Raw genomic sequence first — 22,887 nt, forward strand, 5'->3', positions numbered from 1 at the left:
ATAATCAAGAAAATTTCATAGCTTCTTTGGATCAGGTAGGATGAACCTAAATAATCATTTAAATTTAGATTTAAAATGTGAATCTGAAACAATGTTTTTATGAACCCAGGCAAAATATAAAGGAAAAATTTCCTATTAAGGATTCAGAACTGTCAAACCTCTTGGCCATCTTTTGTGTGGATATGATTACATTTAGGCAGATACAATTTTTTAAAAGCAATTATACCCAGTCAAAAAAGTATTGTAAGAAAATTTATAGAATTAAATTTTATGTATATTTTCCAGGATAATCAATGTTACAACTCAAGCTAATAGAAGAAACGGCAACATAGATTATGGGAAGGCTAAGAGCCTTCCTTCTTTGGAGCTGCCACCTTCTTTTCACCACTATTCTTACTAAATTATCAAAATTACCGTTCTATACATGCTGGCTGGCTATTTGCAGCCTCACGTATAACCTTTCCAAGGAAACTCAGCTGGCATTAGGCAATCATTTGTCATTTGATACTTTTTCTCCATCTTGTCAGATCATTTTGATGTGTCCTACTTGGTGAAAGGAGAATTGTAAATACCTTTGCCATCCATCACTGCTGCAAATCACTAAAGTGGGATCCCTCTGCTTGTGTTTATCTAGCAACCAAAGTTGTGTTGCTAGGGTGAAGTTTGCCCTAGATGAACCTGTCAGTCATCAGGCAGGACCTTACAGCCTCACCATTAGGACTGAGATCCAGTAAACATCTTAAACTCTCCCCTGGTTCTACGAGAGTTTGTGTAAAAGAAAACAGAGAAGACAGCTCTCCCACCCATAACTATATGGAAACCAAGCTCATCTCCTGCTCTGCTCATGTAGCAAGGGCAACAGATCTATAAAAATATTTTGAAAATTTAAAAAAAATGATATTGTTTACCAATATTATTTCATGATCATCTATATAATAATAAATATCAGGTATCCTCTAGATAGATTACACTATGCAAATTGTTATATTTATCTCGGATTAAATAATTCTAATTTTAACCTGTATCCTATTTCTTCTTGTAAGAGAGAATGTGTGATTATCATTAACTATATTACATATCTGCTCAAATGACTTTTAAATCATGTTACTCTCTTACTTAAAACAGTTCAAGGGTTCTCATAACTTACAGGACACAGGATAAAATTTGAATTTCTTAGCATGGCATCAAGGGTCTTTATCTTACTTCTTTATAAATATTGCCTTTTGTTCTCCTTTTTAGGACATTCCTGTTTCCACTTTTTGCCTTTTCTGCCCTCAGAAGCCTTCAGACTTAAGCTTTTATCACTTGTTTGCGGTAGTATATATTGGGTATTTGTCACTTGTTATGAACTGCCTTGCATTTTGGTGTGTGTATGTGTGTGTGTTTAAATATATGCCTATTAAACACTGTTGAGAAGACACCAACCATGTCAATGACTTTTGGTTTTCTTCACAGTACTTCACATATTCTAGGTATGTGGTGAGTAACCAGTGGTGATAACAAGGATCAGCACAGAGGTTAGTCATTTTGTATCTACTATAGGAATGCTTAATAGTAGTAGGTCAACATCAGCGAACATTTCTTTTCTTTCTTTCTCTATTATTTGAGTGTTATACATCAGTTATATTAATATGCACACGGTTATTTGGAAAACAATGCCCTTCCCTACAAATATTAATAGAACTTTAACGTATACATTTAAAATAACAAATGTCCTTAGTATGGTACTATATTGGTGACATTGGTCACTAGATGGCACACCACAAGCTCCTGTGGGGCAGTTCCACAAACTAACCTATTATTTGAAAAAGGACTGCAAGGATTCAGAGCAATCTGCTTTGGGAAAAATGATAACAGAAGTGGTATTTAGTAAGTTTGTTACAAAGTAAACATTAGATTTAGAATGCATAAATTTATATGACAGATGTGAAGGTGAGCTATAAGGAATCAGTCATTCAATAGATAATCATTATCACTTTTTTTTAAAAGAAACTAGGTGCAAGGAAGAAGCTTTCTTATGAATAGCCTACCTTCTAGAGATCTATTAACTCAGTTTCCTGAAGCCTAACATAACCCTCCCCTCCATAAAATTGAGTGAGGCTGAGGCAGAAGGAAATGTAAATAAAATTGAATTTCTTTTAAATATGCAGCCCATTGATAAGGATGTGTGATAGGAGGAATGTAACATTCTTCCAGGAAGCTCCCAACTATCTTACTGTTAATGCCTTGATAGAGGGGGGAAAAACAATCTTAACTTGACAATGGCAAAGGCATAGGTATCTTGTAGGTCCTCTTTAGCATATGAAAGTTCTTTCAAAAACTCCCTATTTCCTTACCTCCCCCAACCCCATACCATATAATCAGCTATTCCTCACAACCCCAGGGCAGCCACTCTTTCCTCCCTGGGGTTCTGTCTCCATGCTTTAATAAACCACCATTTTGCAGCAGTAAATAAATAAATAAATAAAAGAAAATAAACTAGGTGTCAGACCCTGTGTCAGGCCCTGAAGAAGACAGCAAAATGATAAGACCTAGACTTGAAGTTTAGCAGAGGAGCTAAGAGCACAAGCCTTCACGCTAGCTTGTAATTGGTGCTAAAAGAGTAAATCTAACAACAATAAAAAATAGTAGATTGTTTAACCCCTAAGGAAGAAAGTAGAAGAGATGAATGAAAAATTCAAGTGACCTATAATGTATTTAATATCAGTGAGAGAGTTTTCTACACTCATGTGTCCAAACCCAGCATGCAATATCACTGAAGATTTATGTTGATATTAGACTGCAAGTACATAGGACTCCATAGTTCTCTGGGCAGAATTCTAATCACAAATGCTTTATGTAATCTGTACACAGGACATAAGCAACTTACAGGAGAGTAAATCTGAAATCAAATGTACATTTCGATACGTGCTTCTGAGGTATGGTATGATTTGAACACCCATCTAGAAGGAAAATGTCATTTCCCTACTCAATACTAGATTTAAGGAAGTAAATGATCTCTACATCTTCCATCACCCACTGGGTTATGTACTCTTAGCCTCATCCATGACAACCTCACACCAGGTCATCTTTGAACCAGCCCTCTGCTCTTCTACAAATGCCAGGTTTTCATGCCTCTCAGGGCTCCAGTCTCCATACATGAATAATTCTTCATTTCCCCTTGTGGGTTCCTGGGTTAAAATGCCCACTGTCTATTGCTTTTCTTTCCAAAAGTTACTCACTGTTTTACCTCTTTTTTTTTTTAATTAAAGATTTATTTATTTATTTTAGAGAGAGAAAGAGAGAGGACACTCTAGTGAGCACACAAGGCAGGGCAGAGGGAGAGGGAGAGAAATCCTTAAGCAGACTCACTGCTGACCACAGAGTCTGACTCGGAGTTCAACCGTAGGACCCTGAGATCATGACCTGAGCCAAAATCAAATGCTAGAACCTCAACTAACTGAGCAACGCAGTCTTCCCCGTTTTCCTTTTTTGCCATCTTTCCAGAGTATCTTATTTCCAGTTATTCCTGATAGTGATTTCCAGTTATTCCTAATAGTATGGTAATTGCTATAACACAATCTTAAAGAAATTTAAAAAGTCATTAATTTTTCCATCACAGAAATGTGGACATTTTTATAGAAATGTAGAGCTTCAAATAGAAAAAAATTTAAACCATTATCCTTTCATCCCATATTAGTATACTTCCTGCCAGTTGTTTTTATATGCACATTTTTTCAAACATGAAAAATCTCTGCATGCTCAATTTTTGTTAAAAGTAACAAAAACATTTCTTTGTTATTTTTATAAACTCTTGATAAAAACATGCATACATTGTCTAGTTTATGAACTCTTTGTTACAGAGTATAACTCTGTGTTCATGACACTATTTTTATCTTTCTGGCATATAACAAGATTACATTTATAGTTTCCTTTTACAGATAGGTGTGGCCTATATAACTGAGAGTGGATGGTAACGTAGGAAAGACGATGTTAGGGTTTGAAGTTGACCACCAAGAAAGAATTCTTGAGACGTCTTTGGTGCAAAAAGGTGATTTGATGAAATTCCAGGGACAGGACCCGTTGGCAGAAAGAGCTGCAATGGGGTCATGAGTATTGGCCCATGATACACTTTCAAGTTGGGAGGGGATTAGGGATAGCATAAATCTCTAAGGAATTTTGGAAGCGAGGTTCCCAGGACTTTGAGGGGGCTAGCTATTGTTTGGAAAAAGTCATTTATTACTGTCTAATTAAAACCTTAGTCATGAGACCCTTCAGATGTATATTGGGGGGCCATATGCTTGGGGATGATTGCCAACACATATCTTGGGGGGGTTTAGAGATAAAGGAAGTTTCCAAAGGAATTTTTATATGTTAAAGTGGTCTACAGGATCCTGGAAGGGGATGGAGGTGGTCTGGCTAGGATTGCCTTTTGTCCTTAGCAAAGTATTAATACTGAAGCAGCTGAGTCCCTAGAGGAATACCACTCTGCCTGTTTCAAGGACTTGTCAATGGGATGTAAAGAAATTTGGTAATTTTTTCTTCTGCTTTTGTTTCCGAAATCAGATGGGATGCAGGCAATGTGATACAACCTCTGCTAGACCCTATACTTGTATCCAGCATGAATCTTTAGCTTTTTTTTTTTCTTAAAAGCCACATATTCCAAATATTACATCTGCTAATTCTTGACGGAAATGGTCTGGAGTTCTGAATCACTGCTTACAGAAAAGTTGACCAGGAGAGCCCTTAACCACATTGGACTGTGCCATTAGTTGTGTTAAGCCATTGCAATCTTAAGGTTATCTATGACTATGGGATAGCTTGGCCTATCCTGACTAATATGCATATGACTACTTTGGGTAACTGTTTAAAATATTTCTTTGCCACTATAAATCATTATATAATGATTATTTTGTGCCCTGGATTTTTTCCCCTTCCATTTCAGATTGTTCCCTTTATGTAGATTTCCAGAGGTAAAATTTTTGATCAAAGGCTATAAACTTAAACACTTATAGTCTCTTTATATAATGCTTGTCTCACATAGTAGCATATCATATTTACATGATAACTAATTATGAAAATGTCTCTTACTCCTTTGAGATTGCAAGTTCCTCAAAGGCAGAGTCAGTATTTTATCTACTTTTGTGCCTCTTACTCCCAAGCACAGGTCTTTCTCATGGTAGACTGAAGGAAACATTTGCAGTATACATGAAGGAGTGGCTATGGATTGTTAAGTGATAGCTATGCTGCAGTCATTCTCACAATTTTGGAATTGGTAATGGAAAATTCTATCTCTAAAAGTTTACTATAGCACTTTGTTTTTTCCAAAAGCAGCATAAGGCTAATGCTTTGACTACTGGGCATTCAGGGCTTGGGTGAACACACATTTAAAATTATAGATGAGACAGTTCATTCTTCCTATTGTTATTGTTCCTCTGAGTTTTGGCTGTCATTGTTTATGTTCAATAAAGCTAATGACTATATCTATTAGATGTAATATAAAAAGGAATGTGTTTTAGATTGAATATTCAGTTTTTTCAAAAATTGGATAGATTATATATTTAATCCAATCAATTGTTTAGAATTTGTTCATGATATTCTTAAAAAAAGAATCCTAACAATGGCTATATGAATGAATGGTCAAATTTCATTTCAATGAAAGAGTGATCCATTTTACAGCCACAATATTATTATTGTTCTATTTGTGCAGAAATAAAGTATATGCTTTCTGCACAGATCTAAGTACCAATTCATATATCTTATGTTCTTTAGGCTATATAATAATATATGTGGCCAACATCAATCATATTTTATTTACCCATATAGGGATTGACCTTGTTCCTGAGAAGAAACACATCTTCTACACAGATGGAAAGGAAGGAAGAAGGGAGAGGTATAGAAAAAGATATATTTCTGAGTCTGTTTATGAGGGGCCAGGAGGCAGACAATGCTGATCTTGTATCTTCTATGCTTTCTGTGTAGCAGGAGATAAGATCATTGCTGAATTTTGGAGAAGCCGTGGCCATTCCACTTGTTACGGATCCTCCTTCTATGTGATCCTCTTCCCACCCTACCACTTCAACTTAGCTTTTTTTTTGTTCTTGTATCTTCAATGTCTTTCTTCCTACCAGCTTCTTCCACACAGCCTGTGAACAACCTCAAGATTCTTCCACTCTTCCCTCTTAAAGTTCCATTGACTCTCATCCTCTCATTCCTTCTTTCTCAAAACCCTTTTCCTCATGGCTTCTGGAACACCATGTTTTCTTGATTTACCTTATCCTAGTAGATCTCTTCTTTCCTTTTGAATTTTTCTCAGTTATCATCCCCCTTCTCTCCTTCTCATTCACTGTTGTAGTCAGCTTTTTAAAATACAGGTCTCTCAGTTTGAGCTGTTGTCCTAAATGAGCTTTGAACAGAATACCTTATACTGAGTATGTAATTAAATTACTCTCATCCTCTCGGAAAACTATGGTCAGAAGTCCCCTCCCATCCTTCCTTGGAATGCATTATATTCAGTCTTTTGAAATAAAGTGATAGATTTTTATCCCACAAAAATGTGTGCCATTCAAAATAAATCTTATTACATAGTATAATATACCAAAATACAACCAGGACCAGATAGATGACAATATTTATCACATTATCTTTTAGTGCACTTGGCACATGGGATTAGAGTGCTTCACACTCGGGAAGAAGCCATAAAAACAAACACCAGGTCATCAGCTCCAACTTTTGTAAGGAAACTTTTCTCCCCTGAGACACTTAATACAAGGTTAAGACAGTATGAAACCTGAAAAAAAGTTTTAGGTAAGGAGAGAGAGTTTTCTTCATAGTGTGAAATGCAGTGGCATCTATCAGACTTGACTTCATGAAGTTTAGTCACAGGGCAGATAAAGTTGCCTTGTCTCAGATGAGTGAATCCACTTCCAACTGATCAGAATCCCGGGATAAAAAATAAGAAGGAACGTGAAGATTCTTCAAATGCATATCTGAGAAAACACTGAGAACCTACCAGATTTTTAAATTTAGAAAGTAGAAGGTGTTGAAGTCTTGGACAATCTGTTTACTTGATAATTTTTGAGCTGTGAAAGTCATGATTAATTTCCCGACCTCACACAGTGCTGATGACATCATCCTCTTGCTTTCATTTTCAGTCTTCAGTGATGATAATAGAACTTTAATCACTTTGGCTTAAAAAAATAACTCTTCTTTAATTCTACTAATTGCCATGATTACTCAAAAGCTCTGCAGACTGCTGGGTATTTACCCCAAAGATACAGATGTAGTGAAAAGAAGAGCCATCTGTACCCCAATGTTTATAGCAGCAATGGCCACAGTCGCCAAACTGTGGAAAGAACCAAGATGCCCTTCAATGGATGAATGGATAAGGAAAATGTGGTACATATACACAATGGAGTATTATGCCTCCATCAGAAAGGATGAATACCCAACTTTTGTAGCAACATGGACGGGACTGGAACAGATTATGCTGAGCGAAATAAGTCAAGCAGAGAGAGTCAAGTATCATATGGTTTCACTTATTTGTGGAACATAACAAAGAACATGGAGGACATGGGGAGATGGAGAGGAGAAGGGAGTTGTGGGAAATTGGAAGGGGAGATGAACCATGAGAGACTATGGACTCTGAAAAACAACCAGAGGATTTTGAAGGGGTGGGGGTGGGAGGTTGGGGAACCAGGTGGAGAGCAATAGAGAGGGCACGTATTGCATGGAGCACTGGGTGTGGTGCAAAAACAGTGAGTACTGTTACGCTGAAAATAAATAAATAAATTTTAAAAAATGCAAAGAAAAAAATAAAAATAAAATAAAAAAAAGCTCTGCAGAAAAACTAGTTTTTAAATATCCTAAAGATGAAAAACCTTGTTATAAAGTCATGGGGCTCTATTGATATTAGGAATTCTACATGATTCAATACATTAATATTTGAGAAAGTTTCCTAAAGAAATCAGGAAGAAAACTGTGGTGTTGCTAGGTAAAATTAAACTTAATAATTTCTCTTTAGATTTTATTATTTGTATTAAGAGACCATCACAGTGGGATTCCTCTAAATGAAGCACATGAAATATTCAAATAGAAATAGTGAACAAGCCAGTGGTTCTTAACCACAGATAGGCTACAGAGTCATCAGAGAATATGTGTCCCTGTGTTGGTGACACTTCCAGACATTCTAATTTAACAGATCTGGGGTAGGACCTGGAAGTCTATGTTTTAAAAAAAAGTTCCATAGGAGATTCTGATAGACATCCCTGCTCAGGAACAACTAGGCTTTGTTGGATATTTCCTGCATGCTGGCACAGCACTAGAGATTAACAGGTGACAAGAATGTGAGAAGAAGCAGAAAGTGCAACTTTCAGATCAGAACATAGAAAACTGGCAAGTTTTCACTGTGAAATGTAAAGGTATGTACAAATATGACCGCAACAGCAATAAATGAATAAATTAGTTTACTGCATTGGTTCCTAAACTCTTTCATTCCACAATGTGTCTCTTTCTGATTTGTCTATATCACAATTTAGTTAAAAAAAAAAGGTGCAATACTTACTGGCAGGCAAAACTGGGCCTGTGCCACCTAACTATCAATAAGGCACATCACTGCATCTGTCATTTTGGGTTCATAATTGCAAACAAATAAACATACTCCAGATGATTTAAGTAGAAAGGTAATTTATTGAAAACCTATTGGAATCTCTTGAAAGCTAGAGAATAAGACTGGGCAAATAAGAAGGAAATGGGGGAGGGCAGGCAGTCATAAAGCCATGTCCAAGGACTGTTTAGGGGTCTCCTTTATCCTTGCTTTTCTGTGGCACTAGCACCCAGATCCAAAATCTGGGGCAACGACATCTGTCCACTAAATACAGATCAAGTGCCTCCAACCATGCCGAATCAGAGGCTGGGAAATCAAGTATTTGGCTTTTCAGCCTCCATAAGTGGAAGGCAGTTCTGCCTGCCTCCAAAATTCATATGGTATAAAATTGACCTCAAATAGAAAGGGGGTTCACATATAGGGCAGAAAAAATACACTATTTTTATTGTTTGAGGAATATGGTTTCTGGGTAGTGAGATTTTTCTGGTTAATTTGTAAGTTTATATGGTAAATGTTTCTGAAATATTAGTGCATTTTCTACTCTAGTAAGCGTAGTAAGATAATTTAATGTTCAAAACTTAGCTCTACAGTTCATAAGCATGTGATCTTGAGCAATTTATGACCTCATTTGACATTAACTTTTTTCATTTGTAAATGGTGATTTCAATAACTCATACCTCTCAGGGTTGTAGCTCAAATAAATTGATACATGCTAAGAAATTTGTATACTGAAAACACTAAATAATCATTAAACTTTGTTATTATTCTTCTGGTACTTAGGCTTATTATTTTTAACTTTATACCCTGTAGCTGTTGATAAGAAGGCATAGGAGATTGTCTTGGAAATCAGTCTCTTTCTCCTAAAATAGAGTAAGTTTTAAGAATTACTATGATTGAAAGATACAAGTATTTGAATCCTGACTAAGTAAGGGGTAGTACTGTGGTGGTATTTTATTATTTAGATTAATCTTTAAAATTACTGATTGTTGGAATTAAAGTTTCCTGGTGGTAAGGCACGTAAGTTGCAATTCGTTCATTCCCTTCATAAATAGTTAAGGCATGCTTACCATGTGATGACTTAAACAAGGTCCCTGCCTTCAAGGGATTCTCCCTCAGTCAAGTGGGAGACAGACAAACAGAGAATTGCAACATCGATGCCATTTCACTAGAAATGTCTAATTCCAAAAGGTGTCTGAATAGTATACTGAATTTACTCTTAGTGATTCAGATAAAAACACAAGATTTTAAACATAAGTATGTTTTGTATGTAAATTGGCATGGATCATGATGCCGAAGTTCTTTAATTTCATTAAACTGTTAAATAACTTATTAATTTTCCAAGGTAAGATTTGATTTGAGAAATCAAATTGGTATTAATTTTGACCTTTAATTTGTAATCATAATATGATTTACACTGATGGTTATTCAGCTTCATAACATGAAAATAGTATGTTTTGCAATGTCCATTAATCCTCTGTCCTTTTTTTTCTGGTCTGATTTCCTATTAAATCCCTCAGTATACCCTTAAATTCAGTCACATTAGACTGTTATTTTCTAAGCATGTTACACTCGGGGCTTTTGCCTATGCCTTTTGCTTACTCTGGAATTCTCTTCTCTGTCTGTCAAACTCTTGCTTATTCTCCAAGAGCCAGCTCAAATACCACTCCTTTGTTTAATTTTTTCCAGTCCGTGAAGCCAGAATTTAGAGCTTTCCCCCTTTGAATTCCCAAGAACTTTGTTTATCCATTTACTATAGAATTCATTTTATTGTGCCTTAGATTATAGTTATCAATTTATAATCTAACTTATTCATCAATCCTCATGCCTTCTTGAAGGCAGGACCATATCATTTTTTGTCTCAGTATTCCCTCAAGTATAGTATTTTGCTTGCATTTAACAGAGGAAAGGATTCCAACTCTGAAGGGGCTTGTTGAACTAGAGACAAAAACAGATGGAATCCAGAGCAACCAAGGCAGGGCCCTATTTTACTCCCTGAGCAAAGGAATGTGGGGATGGGGAGGGCACAGGGTGAGGCAAAGCACTCATGTGACACACATGTCCAGGAGTCTTCACTGGCAGGAATGTGGGGTAGGGGAGGGTACTGGGAACACAGATTCAGTTAAGCTGCTGCAGTTGTGACAATTTGGGCCATAGGGGCCACAGTCTGAATATTAAGGCTTACCAGAGAAGTGGGTGTGGGGAGACACTGATAAATTTCCTGCCTCAGTTAAAAATTAAGCTGATGGGGAAAGGAGAGTTCCATTTAAGTTACTGGTGGGGTGATTCAACAGGTCTGCTCATGGCGGCATGTCGTAATTAAAGCAATGTTTTAAGGAGAGTCAGCTGAGGCAATGCAGAACAGTGAGAGCTTCAATGTAGGCTATTGGAATAGTTTCAGAGTCTCAGAGTGCATAATGCATCCCTAGATTAAAAAGAAGACAGTGGGGGCACCTGAATGGCTCAGTGGGTTAAAGCCTCTGCCTTCGGCTCAGGTCATGATCCAAGGGTCCTGGGTCCGAGCCCCGCATCGGGCTCTCTGCTCAAGAAGGGAACCTGCTTCCCCATCTCTCTCTGCCTGCCTCTCTGCCTACTTGTGATCTCTGTCTGTCAAATAAATAAATAAAAATCTTAAAAAAAAAAAAAGAAGACAGTGGAGGGATGCCTCGGTGTCTCATACAGATAAATGTCTGCCTTTATCTCAGGTCATGATCCCAGGGTCCTGGGATTGAGCCCCATATGGGGCTCCCTGCTCAGCGGGGAGCCTGCTTCTACCTCTCCCTCTGTTGTTCCCCCTGCTTGTGGGCTCTCTCTCTGTCAATAAGGAAAAAAATCTTAAAAAAAAAAAAGGCAGTGGAAGTAGAAGAAAAGGGCTGCATTTGAGACAAAATACAACTAAGATATGCATGTACTATCCTGAAACCAGTTTTTTCTTAAAAAAATTATTGAAAAAGTGTTGCTAAATACCAACCAAACTTATTTAACCACTCAAGAAAGCATTTTGTAGGTGGCTCATGTAAAAAAATTTACAAATAATATACATTCTTATTTATTACATTGACTAGAAGGAATTGAGTTTTAAATCATTTTTGTCATATACTTTATTTAAGAACACACAGTTATCTGACATGAAGCACCTGTGGGCAGAGCTTCATTTCTGAGTCAGTTGTCCAGATTTGTACCTCAGATCTGCTGTGGTCTGTCTGATCTTGGGCAATTTACGTATTCTTCTTCAGTCTCAGTCGCGACATTCTGTTGCTGAGCAGGTTGCACGGCTCGGGCTGTGGTCATCAGCTATGGCTGAGGGAATGGAGTAAAAAACGTTTAAACAGGGCACCTGGGTGGCTCAGTGGGTTAAAGCCTCTGCCTTCGGCTCAGGTCATGGTCCCAGGGTCCTGGGATCGAGCCCCACATCGGGCTCTCTGCTCAGCGGGGAGCCTGCTTCCTCCTCTCTCTCTCTCTGCCTGCCTCTCTGTCTACTTGTGATCCCTATCTCTCAAATAAATAAATAAAATCTTTAAAAAAAACAAAAACAACAACAAAAAAACCGTTTAAACATGGCTGTGGAAAGCCCTCACCTGGGTTATGGTGATGCTAGTCCACAGGAAAACAAGGAGGGAAGTGAGCCAGCTTCAGGGCTGTGTGACTTGTGCAGTCATGCAGGGTCTTAAGCTCAGAAGGGCCCCAGCCTTGGTTAAATGTTGTTACCATCTTAAAATTCTTAATAATTTTTGAGCAAAGGACCAGCTCAGCATTTCCATTTTGTGCTGGGTCCTGCAAATTATGTATTAGGGTCTCAAAGGAGGGGGTCTATTATGAGCTGAGCAGATACAGCTTAAAGTAGTGTTCTTTTTTTTTTTTCCTTTTTTTTTTTTTTTTTTTTAAAGCACTAACTGAGCATTAGAATACCTGGGGAGTTTCTAAGAAAATAGATGACTAGACCAATTCAAGATCTCTGGAGATGAGGTACAACCCTGGGCAGTTTTGAGAGATGTTGTCTTAGAAAAATTCCTTTAATTCCATATACCAATGCTGCCTATATATCATTTCTCATTTTAAAACCTTCATTAGTTTTTCCATGACTACTAAAATATGAGCTTGGAATCCTTAGCCTGGTTGATACTCATGGCTATTTTCAATCTGGCTCTACAATCCATTTCAGTTTCAGACCCTACACTTCTTTTAGGTACTCTATCCTCCACCCTAATGCTCACCATTATGTGAATATTGCTTTTGTTCATGCTGTGCCCCCAACTGGAATATCCTCTGCTTCCATCTACCTGCTCTGTAAAATATGCAAATACAATCTCCTTCTTAAAGATTTCTCTTAAAAAAAGTAAAGAAAAAAAAGTTTCTCTTAGATCTCTTTCTTTTCTGAATATTCATAGCTTCCTAGGTAATTTTAAATAACACATATATTCTTCTTTGATTCATATACATCTTACCTCTTCTATACATTCCTTCGATGGTAGGTAATGTGTCTTATGGATTTCTATATCCCTCACAATTCCAAGCATGGTTTTAGGTGCTCAACTGCTGTTTAAATATATATTTTAGTGCATGAGTAACTGAACCTATTGCACTCGTTGACTAAACCATACATTTTGTATAATACCCAGCAGTCTTTATTCATCTATTTGCCAATAAAGATCATTTGAGAATACTGAAATCATGTAACTTCACCGAGGCTGAAATTAAACCTTCAAATGACCCCACTGGGTCTGAATTTGTTCCAGCAATCAGGGTATGAGATGTAGCCTTACATCCCCAATACCATTGGGTAAGTAATTGAGTGAGAAATATTAAGCTCGACTGCATTATTTTTTCTTTAATTTCAAAAAGCATATTAGTGCTTAAAGATAATTAGAATAATTTCAGGGGCCCTGGGACTACTCAAAATGTCTTCCCACATGATGTAAGAATATCTGAAATTTTACTCCCTTCCTTTGAGTAAAGGGATTGTTTAACTGTTAAAATGCAGAAATCCTTAGAAAGGAAGAGCCATCTCTCCTCTAGAAGACTATAACTGTCTGTCTCCTAATATGAAAGTCCATGTCTGGTTTTGCCTCCTGATCTTTTTTACCAGAATGATTTATTGAAATGTAAATATGATCTCTACTCTCCACCCCAATTAAAATATTTTATCATCTCCCTATTGCTCCAAAGACAAAGGCCGTAATATTAATACCATGAGGGAGTGGAAGGATTAAGAAAGGTGAGGAAACAAAACAGTAAAACCACTAAATGGTTTTGCAGAGTCTGAGCCCTTTGGTTCAATCATTTGTTCTGCATTTGCTCTTTTGAATCCCATCAGCGCAGCAAGGGGCTCTGAATGTGGGGGTTCATATGTGGATTTTGTAAAAGACAACAACCAACGTCTTCCAGGTATTCTACAGTGGCTCAAACATTCTGACAGAGAAAAATTAGATGGCAGAAGGACAGCTGTGAGATCCTGGGGTGCAAGGTCTAATTTCCAGCATATTATATGGTCAACCAAAAATTCTTTTTGCAATAACAAAGTCAAATAATTTCCCTTGCTTGTATGTTGTTTTTCTATTGCATCATCTGTGTGGGAACCCAATGACCCACAAAAAAGTTCCCAAGACATGCTGACTTCACCCAGGTGATGAAGCTAAGATGTAGTAAGAAAAATAACTAGGGTCTTAAAAAATATTCTTCTTAACAATTTCTTGGCTTCTGGCAGAAGTTGAAATGGGACATTAAAAACACTGTTCAGATAATTAATACTCTACTCTTATCCCTGCCAACCCCTAAGAATCCCTTTCATAATCTCTCCCCACACACACAACACACATGCACAAGCAAAATACACATATTTAATTTTAAAAATTTTAATTTTTTAATTAATACATTTAATTTTTAAGAGGAGCCTTAGATTCTAAAATAAATTGTGCAGAAAGTACAGAGAATTCCTGTATATCCTTTTTTTTGTCCCTGCACACAATTTATCCCTATTTTATTAATATCTTGCTTTAGTGTGATACATCTCCTACAACTGATGAAACAATATTGATACATTATTACTGACTAAAGTCTATAGTTTACATTAGGGTATCCTCTAGGTTTATAGTTCTATGCGTTTTGACCAACATATAATGTTATGGATCCCCCATTATAATTACATATAGAAGAGTTTCACTGCCCTAGTAGTCATGTGTGCTCCATCTACTCTCTCCCTCTGAACCCCTGGCAAACAAAACAAAACAAAACAAAACCAAGAAACCACAAAACCGATTTGTCCTGATAGTTTTGCCTCTTCCAGAATGTCATATAGTGCATTCTCTCTAAAGAACTTCTTTGAATATTTTTGCCAGTGCATCTCTGCTTACAAGAGTGTCCTCAATTTCTGTTTGTCTGAGAAAGTATTTCGCCTTCAGTGTTGAAAGACAATTTTGCTGGGTACCTAATTCTAGTTGGGCAGGGCTTGTTTTTGTTTTGTTTTGTTTTGTTTTTTGCTGTTATTGTTTTTAACTTTCAACACGACATATTAACCCACTCTTTTCTTACTTTCTTATTTCCTAAAATGATATTAACCCACTCTTTTCTTACTTTCTTATTTCCTAAAATGATGTCCAGTATAATTCTTATTCTTATTCCTCCAATATAATTCTTATTCTTTTTTCTCTATAAGTAAGGTGTTTTCTTTCTCTGGCTTTTTAAAAGATGTTTTCCTTTGTCTCTGATTTTCTGCCATTTGAATATGACTTGCCTATTTATAGATTTTTTTAAAGATTTTATTTATTTATTTGACAGACAGGATCACAAGGAGGCAGAGAGGCAGGCAGAAAAAAGGGGAAAGTGGGCTCCCTGCCGAGCAGAGAGCCCGATGTGGGGCTTGATCCCAGGACCCTGAGATCATGACCCGAGCTGAAGGCTGAGGTTTTAACCCACTGAGTCACCCAGGTGCCCCTATTTAAAGATTTTTAAAGAATTTATCCTCCTTGGTGTCCTCTAAGTTTTCTGCATTTGTGGTTTGGCCTGTACCATAAACTAAAAAAAATTCTTAGCCATTCTTTAAAATTCTCTCTCTCTCTCTCTCTCTCTCTCTCTGTGTGTGTGTGTAGTTGATATACAATATTATATTAGTTTTGGATGTACAACATAGCTATTCAATGGGTTTATACATATTGCTATGCTCCCTAGAGTATAGCATCCATCTTTCACCAATGCTATTATAATATCATTGACTGTATTTCTTATGCTTTGCCTTTTTTTTCTATGACTTATTCATTCTATAATTGGAAGCCTGTATCTCCTGCTCCCCTTCACTCATTTTGCTTATCTCCCCCATCCCCTTCCCTCTGGTAAACACTCTGTTCTCTGTATTTACACATCTGAATCTCCTTTTTTTTTGTTTATACATTATTTTTTTAGATTCCACATATGAATGAAATCATATGGTATTTGTCTTCCTTAATCTTTTTTTTTTAAAGATTTTATTTATTTATTTGACAGAGAGAGATCACAAGTAGGCAGAGAGGCAGGCAGAGAGAGTGAGAGGGAAGCAGGCTCCCCGCCAAGCAGAGAGCCCGACGCGGGACTCGATCCCAGGACCCCGAGATCATGACCTGAGCCGAAGGCAGCGGCTTAAACCACTGAGCCACCCAGGCGCCCTGTCTTCCTTAATCTTATTTCATTTAGCCTAATACTGTCTGGGTCTATCCATGTTGTCTCACATGGTACAATCTCATCCTTTTTTAATGGCTGAGTATTATTCCATTGTGTGTGTGTGTATACACCACTTCTATATATATAATACAGAATATATATACACTTCTCTCTCTATATATTTAATATATATACTACTTCTATATACATATATATATGTTACATATATATACCTCCCTCTCTCTCTCTCGCTATATATATATATATATATATATATATATATATATATACACACACACTCATATATATATATATACACACACATACACACACACACACACACACAGCCATGTACACATTATGGCTGAGTACACACCACGTCTATACACACACACACTCAGCCATATATATTTTATGGGTAAGTGTTATTCCACTGAGTGTATATATGCACACCACTTCATCCTTATCCATTCATCTATTGATAGTTGCTTCCATATCATGGCTATTATAAATAATGTTACATTAAACATACGGTGTACATATATTTTTGAATTAGTGTTTTTGTTCTCTTTGGGTAAATACTCAGTAGTGGAATTATTAGATCATATGGTATTTATATTTTTAATTTTGTGAGACTCCTCTATACTACTTTCCAATATACATTCTCATCAGCAGTGTACCAAGTGCTCTTTTCTGTTCCATATCTTTATCAGTTCTTGTTATTCCTTGTCTTTTATTTTAGCCATTCTGACAGAAGTAAGTTGATATATCTCATTGTTGTTTTGATTTGCATTTCTCTGATGATTACTGACATTGAACATTTTCAAATGTTCTCTTGGCCATCTGTATATCTTCTTTGGAAAAATGTTTATTTGGGTCCTCTACCCATTAAAAATTCAGATTATATGTTTGTTTGTTCGTTTTTTGGTGTTGAGTTGTGTAAGTTCCTTCTACATTTTAGATATTAACCCCTTATTGGATATGTCATTTACAAACATCTTCTCCCATTTTAGTAGGTTGCCTTTATGTTTCATTGATAGTTTCCTTCATTGTTCAAAAACCTTTTCAATGAAGTCCCAATGGTTTATTTTTACTTTTTTTTCCCTTGCTTTAGGAAATATATCTAGAAAAATGTTATAGCTGATGTCAGAGAGATTACTGCCTGTGTTCTCCTCTAGGATTTTTATGATTTCAGTCCCACATATGGGGCTTTAAATCCATTTTGAGTTTATTTTTGTGTATGGTATGGGAAAATGGCATAGTTCCACTGTTTTACATGTAGCTGTCCAGTACTCCCACACCATTTATTAAAGAGACTGTCTTTTTCCCATTGTATGGTCTTGCCTCCTTTGTCATAGATTAGTTGATCATATAATCATAGTTTTATTTCTGGGCTCTCTATTCTGTTCCACTAATCTATATATCTATTTTTGTGCTAGTACCATACCTGTTTTGATTACTACATGTTTGTAGTACATCTTGAAATCTGGAATTGTTTTTCTTTCTCAAGATTGCTGTGGCTATTTGTGGTTCTATACAAGTTTTAATATTCTTTATTCTAGTTTTGTGAAAAATGCTGTTGGTACTTTGATAGGGATTGGATTGAATCTGTAGATTGCTTTGAGTAAGACAGACATTGTAACAATATTAAGTCTTTCAATTCATGAGCATGGAATATCTTTCCATTTGTTTGTGCCATCTTCAATTTCTTTCATAATGTTTTACAGTTCTCAGAGTACCTTTCTTTCACCTCCTTGGTTAATTTTGTTCCTAGGTATTTTATTCTTTTTGGTGCAATTGTAAATGGAATTGTTTTCTTAATTTTTCTTTCTGCTACTTTGTTATCAGTGTATAGAAATCCTATCAATTTCTAGGTATTAATTTTTTATGCTGAAACTTTATTGAAATCATTTATTACTTCCAGCAGTGTTTTGGTGGAGTCTTTTGGGTTTTGTGTGTAAGTATTATGTCATCTGTGAACAGTGACAATTTAACTTCATATATATTTTATATATAATATACATAGTATATATATTATATATATTAAATGTGTGTATATATAATATATAATATACACTATATATTATATTAATATATAATTATATTAATATATAATAATAAAATGTGTGTATATATAATATATATATTATATAATCATATATTATATAATATATATTATATAATTATATAATCATATATTATATAATATATATTATATAATTATATATTAATATATAATATATATTATTATATAATTATATATTAATATATAATATATATTATTATATATAATATACATACACATATGATTAATTATATTAATAATTATTAATGCATATTATATATTATAATACTATAATATACAATATAATATAATATATAATATAATTATTATATAATATATAATTATATAATAATTATTAATGTATATTATATAATAATATATATTATATATATTTACATATATAATATATATACACACATTTTTTGTCTGATTGCTATGGCTAGAGCTTCCAGTACTATGCTGAATAAAAACATTAAGAATATACATCCTTGTCCTGTTTCTGATCTTAGAGTAAAAGCTCTCAATTTTTTATCATCAAGATATTAGCTGTTGGTTTTTCATGTATGGCCTTTATTATATTGAGGTTTGTTTCCTCTAAACCTACTTTGTTGATAGTTTTTATCATGAACAGATGTTGAATTTTGTCAAATGCTTTTTGATTTTTCTTTCATTTTGTTGATGTAGTATATCACATTGATTGATTTGTAAATACTGAGCCATCCTTGCATCCCTGGAAGAAATGCCACTTGATCATGTTGAATGATCCTTTTAATTTATTGCTCAATCCTGTTTGCTAATGTTTTGTTGAGGGTTTTTGATTTTAGCCATTATTTCTTCAAATATTTCTTTTTTCCCCTACTCTCATTCTTCTTCCTCCAGGATTCTTAGCTCTAGATATTTTAAGGTAAAATTGTTTGAGAGTCAGAATTAGTAATTTTAATAAGGTTTTCTTATTTTCTCTCCCATTTTGCTATTTATTTCTGGGCAAAGATATGGTGATTTTCATTTATTTCAATTTTTACTTTAAAATAAATTTCAACACTGATTTGGAGGAAAAATTGTTTATGTGCAGGAAATTTTAGGTTGTGGTTGAGGAGTCTGGAATGGGAAGGTAGTATGCAATTAGGGGATAGGGATGAGATGAGACTTAAGTTATATAAGAGACTGGAGTTTCGAACTTAGACTGGACTAAATTTTTAATGGCTGTAAATGACTGAAAAGGTGTGGGTTCTGCCCAATATATTACTAAAAGACAGTTGGGGGAAGGGACTGAAAAAGATAAAATTATTCCTCATTCATTTTCCACCAAGATAAGGCTGATCAATACTGGTTATATTAAAATCAGAAGAAAAAGAGCTTGAGACAAAAAGTACTAATAGGGATAAAGGGGGCATTACATAATGATAAATAGAACATCCACCAACTAAAATTAATTGTGAGCATATGTGCACCTAAAAAAGCTTGACACATATAGATGAGAATTGATTAAAATACAGAAATCAGAGGTGCCTGGGTGGCTCAGTGGGTTAAGCCTCTGCCTTCCACTCAGGTCATGATCTCAGGGTCCTGGGATGGAGCCCCATGTTGGGCTCTCTGCTCAGCGGGGAGCCTGCTTCCCTTTCTCCCTCTCTGCCTGCCTCTCTGCCTACTTGATATCTCTGCCAAATAAATAAATAAATAAATAAATAAATAAATAAATACAGAAATCATAAAATTAATGGAAGGAAATTATCATATGCCTTTCTCTGATTGATCAACTTCCCATAACATGATTTATAAGATGGATATAAATTCTTTACCCAAGGAATAGAGATGATACATTTCTTTCAAAATTACATTATTTGTAAAATTTTACCACATAATAATTCACAAAGGAAATGTCTTGAAGTTTCACTTTTTTTTTGATCAGTATGCAATAAAATTAGAAATCAACACAAAGATACCCCCAAAATGGTGTGTTAAAAAATCAAAAGGGAAACTTAAAAGAATGACACTTTTAAATAATTCATACATTAAGAATAAAACATCATAGTGAATTAAAAAATATTTGGAAGTTAAATGCAGTGAGAGCATTACTTATCAGAACTTGTGGAACATACTTAAAATAGAATTTGGAGGGGGGAATGTATACTCCTAAAAGCATATATTAGAAAAAAACCCAAAACACTGAAAATTAACAAACAACTTAACTCATAAAGGTAAGTAAAAGAATGACAGAATGAAAACAAAACAGTGGAGAGGAGAAAATGATAAGGATAAAAGCAAAACTGTAATGCAACAGACAAGAAATAAACAGTAGAGGTAATCCAGAAAAATAAAGGCTGGTACTTTGAACAAACAAAAGAGAAAAGCCTCAAAAGATAAAAATAATATTAAAAATGAGTAAGGCTAAAGAGTATTATGGTATGCAAAATAACTCAGTCAGAGAGGCAAATACCATATGTTTTCACTCATATGTGGATTTAAGAAACAAAACAGATGAACATAGGGGAAGGGGAAAAAAAAGAGAGGGGGAAGGAGGAAAACCATAAGAGACTCTTAACTATAGAGAACAAACTGAGGGTGGTGGGAAGGGGGGTGGTGGGTGGGAGGATGGGCTAAATGGGCGATGGGTATTATGGAGGGCACTTGTGATGAGCACTGGGTATTATTTGTAAGTGATGAATCACTAAATTCTACTCCTGAAACCAATGTTATACTATATGTTAACTAACTAGAATTTAAATAAAAAATTGAAGAAAAAATAAAAATTAAAAATGTTAATTAAAAAATCCAAGGTTATGATTTTCTCTTTGTCACTAAGACTTGTAAATTTTACTATTAGGTGACGGGGTGTGGACCTATTCTTGTTGACTTTGAGGGGGGTTCTCTGTATCTCCTGGATTTTGATGCTTGTTTCCTTTGCCATATTAGGGAAATTCTCTCCAATGATTCTCTCCAATAGACCTTCTGCTCCCCTCTCTGTTTCTTCTTCTTCTGGAATCCCAATTATTCTAATGTTGTTTCGTCTTATGGTGTCACTTATCTCTCGAATTCTCCCCTCATGGTCCAGTAGCTGTTTGTCCCTCTTTTGCTCGGCTTCTTTATTCTCTGTCATTTGGTCTTCTATATCACTAATTCTTTCTTCTGCTCATTTATCCTAGCAGTGAGAGCCTCCATTTTTGATTGCATCTCATTAATAGCTTTTTTGATTTCAACTTGGTTAGATTTTAGTTCTTTAATTTCTCCAGAAAGGGCTTTAATATCTCCAGAGAGGGTTTCTCTAATATCTTCCATGCCTTTTTCACTAGTGACAAAGAGAAAATCCTGAAAGCAGCCCGAGAAAAGAAGTCTGTAACATACAATGGTAAAAATATTAGATTGGCAGCAGACTTATCCACAGAGACCTGGCAGGCCAGGAAGAGCTGGCATGATATATTCAGAGCACTAAACGAGAAAAACATGCAGCCAAGAATACTCTATCCAGCTAGGCTATCATTGAAAATAGAAGGAGAGATAAAAAGCTTCCAGGACAAACAAAAACTGAAAGAATAGGAGCTCAGGCAACCTTCTTGTGGGTGATATCTTAAAAATAGAAGATACCTGTAACTGAAAGTTTGTACCCTTTAACTATCCTTTCCTTATTTCTCCTGACCCCCAGCTCAGCATTTTCTATTTTCTGTTTCCTTGAGTTCAACTTTTCTTAGGTTCCACGTATAAGTAATACCATGCAGTATTTGTCATTGTCTCTCTGGCTTATTTCACTTAGCACAATGCTCTCCAGGTTCATCTACAATGTTAGTAATGACAGGATTTCTTTTTCAAAAGCTGAATTATATTCCACTATATACATATATATTCATTCATCCATTGATGGACACTTAGGTTGTTTCCATAGCTTTATTATTGTGAATGATGCTGCAGTGAACATGGAGGTACAAAAATCTCTTCAAGATCATGATTTCTTGTCCTGTGGAAATATACGCAGAACTTGGATTGCTGTAACATATGGTAGTTCTAGTTTTAGTTTCTTGAGGAATCTTCATACCATTTTCCACAGTGGCTGTACCAATTTACATTTCCACCAGCAGTGAATGGAGGGTTCATTCCCTTTTCTCTGCATTCTTGCCAGTCATTTGTTATCTCTTGGTCTCTTATCTTTTTGATAACAAACATCCTAATAGGTGTGAGGTGATCTCTCACTGTGGTTTTGATTTGCATTTTCTTGATGATTAGTGATGTTGAGCACTTCTCCATGTACCTCTTGACTATTTATTGTCTTCTCTGGAAAAATGTCCTTTTAGGTACTTTGCCCATTTTTAATTGGGTTATTTATTTAGTTTTTTTACTATTGAGTTGTATGAATGCCTTATATATTTTGCATATTAACCTCTTATCAGATACATGGTTTGCAAATATTTTCTCCCATTCTGTAGGTTGCCTTTTCATTTTGCTGGTGGTTTCCTTTACTTTTCAGAAATGTTTTAGTTTGACATAGTCCCATGTTTATTTTTGCTTTTGGTTAAATCCAAATCAAAGTACTTCTTCTTGAGCAAGGAGCTGATATTACATATATATATATGATATTATATATATCACATATATGTATATATTAATATATACTATATATTAT

This window comes from Meles meles, chromosome 1 (assembly GCF_922984935.1).
Source record: "Meles meles chromosome 1, mMelMel3.1 paternal haplotype, whole genome shotgun sequence".
Lineage (NCBI taxonomy): Eukaryota > Metazoa > Chordata > Mammalia > Carnivora > Mustelidae > Meles > Meles meles.